This window comes from Oryctolagus cuniculus, chromosome 13 (assembly GCF_964237555.1).
Source record: "Oryctolagus cuniculus chromosome 13, mOryCun1.1, whole genome shotgun sequence".
NCBI classification, from domain to species: Eukaryota; Metazoa; Chordata; class Mammalia; order Lagomorpha; family Leporidae; genus Oryctolagus; species Oryctolagus cuniculus.
Window position 1 is genome coordinate 14,339,680 of NC_091444.1, and position 5,418 is coordinate 14,345,097.

Consider the following 5,418-nt stretch of genomic DNA (forward strand, 5'->3'; position numbering starts at 1 on the left):
GGCATTTAGGTAACAAAAATCCTATGGCACTGGTCTATAAGCTGTCTAAGTTGTATCTTTAGATGATAACAGCCTGAACAATCGTAAAGATTAGCAAACAGATCTGAAGGGGACCAAAAACCTGCCAGGCATCAGAGAGAAAGGGAGAGATGTAAAATCAGTTATGATCCAGTTCTCCCACCTGTAGGCTGGAGCTTTTTATTCTTATGCCATTTCAATTATTTCTGGGTTTATATGGCAACTGAATGGAGCCACTTTACTGCAAGGAACCATGACCCTGTAAATAATAGCAAGTGAATATGGAGAATCAATTTCTGAATGCTCTCATGTTCTGGGAAATTGTGTTTAATTTTTTCAGGGGGAGAAAAAGCTGTCCTAACCTTGGTTTCTTAAGAATGGCATAAATGGGGCCGGCGCCGCGGCTCACTAGGCTAATCCTCTGCCTTGCAGCGCCGGCACACCAGGTTCTAGTCCTGGTCGGGGCACCAGATTCTGTCCTGGTTGCTTTTCTTCCAGGCGAGCTCTCTGCTGTGGCCAGGGAGTGCAGTGGAGGATGGCCCAAGTGCTTGGGCCCTGCACCCACATGGGAGACCAGGATAAGCACCTGGCTCCTGCCATCAGATCAGCGCAGTGCACCGGCCACAGCATGCCGGCCACGGCGGCCATTGGAGGGTGAACCAACAGCAAAAAAGGAAGACCTTTCTCTCTGTCTCTCTCTCTCACTGTCCACTCTGCCTGTCAAAAAAAAAAAAAAAAAAGAATGGCATAAATGCTGGATGACTAACGAAAATGTACTCAGAGAATAGAGGATACTGACTTTGGAGGGAAGAGCTGGTCCCAGTTCTGGCTCTGCCGTTTCTCACAAGGCCATCCCAACCGTGGCCTGGACAGACTCAGTCCAAGGCAATGAAACTAAGGAACCTAACAGGCAGCACCCCCCAACCCCCATCAGCGATGACTAGTTTCTTACTGTCAACCAGTGATTCAAGCCTGGTGCTAAGGAGAAGACCAAACCTGACCTTGCTAAGTTACCTTAGAGAGCCAATAGTCTCAGGCATTCTTCGTAGATTTCACTTGATCTTAGCCAAAAGACCGAGAAGCGATTTTTGGTAGATTTCAAATCAGAAAGATAAAAAGGTGATACTTGCTTATGGCCATGAGTTCCAAGAGACTGGTGATCAAGTCTCTTATGATTCTATAAATTTCTTTTTTTTTTTTTTTTTTTTTTTTTGACAGGCAGAGTGGACAGTGAGAGAGAGGTCTTCCCCTTTGCGGTTGGTTCACCCTCCAATGGCCACCACGGCCGGCGCGCTGTGGCCGGCGCACCGCGCTGATCCGAAGGCAGGAGCCAGGTGTTTCTCCTGGTCTCCCATAGGGTGCAGGGCCCAAGCACTTGGGCCATCGTCCACTGCACTCCCAGGCCATAGCAGAGAGCTGGCCTGGAAGAGGGGCAACTGGGACAGAATCCGGTGCCCTGACTGGGACTAGACCCCAGTGTGCCAGCACCACAAGGTGGAGGATTAGCCTAGTGAGCCACGGCACCGGCCGATTCTATAAATTTCTTACAGAAACATCCCTATCTGTGGCTGCCCCATGTAATGAAGTAAAGAGAGGGAAGGGGGAGGAGAACTAACATTTATAAAATGACTATTTTTAAAGATAAATTTTCTTAATTAAGCCTCACAAAACTTTTTATAGTTAATCATTTTATTTATTTTGCTGATATAGAAATTAAAACATAGAAGCAAAGTAACTTGCTAAAGATAGAATTTAAGTCAGTTCTGTTGAATTCCCCAAACGTGGTCTCTCTTCACTATTGTATATTGCCTTCTACTCTCTCATGCTGTACAATATATAGCATATAGGGCACTTTAATGAAAACCATTGCAAGATATTTCATATTCTCATTACTACAAGGAAATAGATTTTAAAAATCTAAAGCATAAAGTAGATACAGTCATTAAGGATAATATAAATGATGATTCTTTTCTCTTTCAGTTGGCTTTTTTTTTAATTTTAAAACCACATTTATTGTGTGGCTAATTGTTGAAATTCTCAAAATGAACTGGAGGCTGCAGCAGTTTCCTTCTTGGGTTTTGGTGTTGCTCCTTCACGGAACCCATGTCAGAATCTGCGGTACACAATGTTCAGGTGCCTCATCCCACCACTTCCGGTGATAGTTCTTCTTCTAGCCTTGGCACTCCAGCTGCGCTGTCTCTTGCACCTGGTAACGTAGGCACATTTGCCACAGGTTTCCTTCTGAAGATGGTGGGCCTTGGAGCTGTGATGGTGATGATGCGACGTGTGTGTCTTGTTGTCACACTTTCCAAACAATGATATTCCCTTCATCATCTCTCTTCTAAAGCCAAGACCAAAAAATCTTTTGCCAATTGTGCAAGAATTATTCGTAAGGGTAGGGATATGATTTTTATTTTTTATAATAAAAAAGCTGAAATGCAATAGGTGTAGCTATTAAAAACAAGCCTTGTAGATGGTCCAAAATAATATCTTATATTCAGCATTATTATGTTATGGTTCCTGGCTTCAATTGATACAGGGAATGAAGTCATGGGAGCTCTCTCTCTTGCTCCTTCAAATAAAAAAATTAAAATTCTTCTCATTTTAAGATTGGGAAATATGAGAAAAAGGAAAAGACTTCTATGAAATTACTGAGTTAGACACTAAACTATTAACTGCATTTTAGCTCAGGGTAGATAGATTTTTAGAAAAGAACTAAGGTACAAATCTCCATCAACTGTAGAGCATCACAGGAAAATTTGTAATCTGTGTTGTTATTAACATCAGATGCGGTTGGAGGCCTGAGGTTTGCAATCCATTGTAAGCAGCTGTCCCATTTAATGGCTCGGAAAGCCACTAGCTGGTCTATACAGTATAGGAAGTTGTATTTATTGTATAATGAACAGTGTTTGATTTGATATTTTTCCTCTTTGTAAAATGTCAAAAGGGCTACAGATAAAATTTTAAAAATAAAGTGCCAAGTGATAATTTCTCATAGAACTCTCTTTTTCCCTTTTCTCCCTCCTCAAACTCAGCCCCGGTGTCCTCCTTGTCTTTCCTTTTCAAAGATAGACATGAGAAGAGTAGAGATGGGAAGGAAGGGGAATTATCTTTAAATTGCTGTTCTTGCGATTTTGTCTCTCCCTGGATACTCTGGGATCACCATCATCCTGGTTGTGATTTGGTGGAGCCTTTGTGAGCCAGCCCCTTGGTTTGGAATTCTGAATCGGAGAAGGAGACACACACACACACAACACACACACACACACACAGCACCAAGGAACCCAGCAGCCAACAGCTCCTGGTGAGTCTTAGACATCAGTCATCTTAAACGGGCTTTGATCTTCATTTCCTCTAGGGGGCACCTCTGTTTTTGGTTTCAGCCAGTGACTCTTCCTCTTCAATCCCAGGAACCTGCTACAACTGCTAAAACTGACAAAGCAAGAGACAACTTGAATGGCATATGAGGAAGTTAAGGAAGAGACCAAAGAAAGTTGTATACATTTAGGATTTTGCACACATTCCCGTATTGCCCATCAACTTGTAAAACCCGCTGCAGCCTGTTACTTGACTCTGACATCCAGGTGACGATCTCAGTGAGTGAAGAAAATGCGTAGCACGTGACCTGCACTTTTGAGTTTGGTTCACTTCATTTTCTGGGACAAAAATTGTCTTAGGAGACATTTACATTCTTCTTACTGAACCCAGCCATTTTAAAAACAATCATTAGGGGCTGGTGCCATGGTGCAGTAGGTTAATCCTCCACCTTCAGTGCCGGCATCCCATATGGGCGCTGGTTCTAGTCCTGGCTGCTCCTCTTCCAATCCAGCTCTCTGCTATGGCCTGGGAAAGCAGTAGAAGATGGCCCAAGTCCTTGAGCCCCTGCATCCACATGGGAGACCAGGAAGAGGCACCTGGCTCCTGGCTTCGGATTGGCACAGCTCCGGCCTTTGTGGCCGTTTGGAGAGTGAACCAGTGGAAAGAAGACCTTTCTCTCTGTCTCTCCCTCTCACTGTCTCTAACTCTACCTCTCAAATAAATAAATAAGATCTTCTTAAAAAAATTACCTAATTAATTAATTAATTTTATTTGAAAGGAAGAGAGAGTCAAAGATCTCATCCACTCCTCAGATACCTTCAATGGCCAGGGTTGGATTAGACCTGAAGCCAGGAGCTGGAAAGTCAATCCAAATCTCCCACATGGGTGACAGGGACCCAAGAACTTGAGCCATTATCTGCTGCCTCCCAGGGTATTCATTACAGGAAGCTGGATTTGAAGTGAGCTGGGACTCCAACCCAGACTCTCCCGTATGGAATGTGGATTTCCCAAGCAGTATACTAACTGCTGTGCTGAAAACCCACCCTTGAGCCCTTAGTTTTATTCTATTTACTGTGGCTATAGAAAAATATTGCAGATTGAGGGAATTATTAACATTAAAAGTTTATTTGGCTCACAGGGCTGGAGGCTCTTCATATCGCGGTGCCGAGAGTTTTAGAAGTGATGTTCAAACCACAGCAGATCCCTAGGTAGGTCTGCATCATCAGCCTTGCCACTCATGTGGTCCCGATTCTGGAGTCCCACACTCTGAAAGCTGAGCCTCCTTCTCCACTGCACGCCTGGTACTTGAGATTCTCTGAACTCTCAGCCACAAATTTCTGGTAGACTCTGAGGCCCTGCTGTCACATGACAAAATTCCCTATTGCCAAATAGCTCCCTGTTTTCTGCCATTGGATCATGTGCTGCTGTGATCTACCTGTGGTAGGCAGAACAGTGGGCCTCACATGTCAGCATCCTAATTCTCACAACCTGTGAACATCTTACACTGTACAACAGGTTGTAGATGGAATTAAGTTTGCTGATCAAGAAAGCTTAAAATAGGGCGAATATTCATCTGTTGGGTTATGCAGTTGAACCAATGTAATCTCAAGGATCCTTAAATGTAGAAGGAAGCAGAATGTGAGAGTAACACAGTGAGAAAGGTTCGCCTGGCTATTGCTGGCTTTGAAGGCGGAGAAGGGGTGCCAGGAACTAAGGAATACAAACAGCCTCATAGATGTTGGTAAAGGCCAAGAAACGGTTTCTTTTCTGAAGCTTTCAGAAGCAACATATATACTTTATTTCAGTTCAGTGAAGCCTGTTTCTGATTTTGAACTGTAAGATAATGTATTTGTACAGTCGTTCCTTCATATCTGTGATTCTGCTTTCTGTGGTTTCAGTAACCTGTGGCTAATTGTGGTCTGAAAATACTAAATGGAAAATTCCAGAAATACACTATTCATAAGTTATAAATAACTTTGATTACATCATATGAGTTGTTATAATTGGTTTATTTTACTGCTGGTAATTTCTTACTGTACCTAGTTTATAAATCAAATTTTATCATGTATATGTATGTGAAAG

At 43.0% G+C, this 5,418-nt stretch overlaps 1 pseudogene; it reads right to left on the reverse strand.

Moving 5' to 3' along the window:
* Positions 1 to 2,028: 2,028 nt before the first annotated feature.
* LOC138845054 (large ribosomal subunit protein eL37 pseudogene) lies at positions 2,029 to 2,352 on the reverse strand (annotated as a pseudogene).
* Positions 2,353 to 5,418: the final 3,066 nt, after the last annotated feature.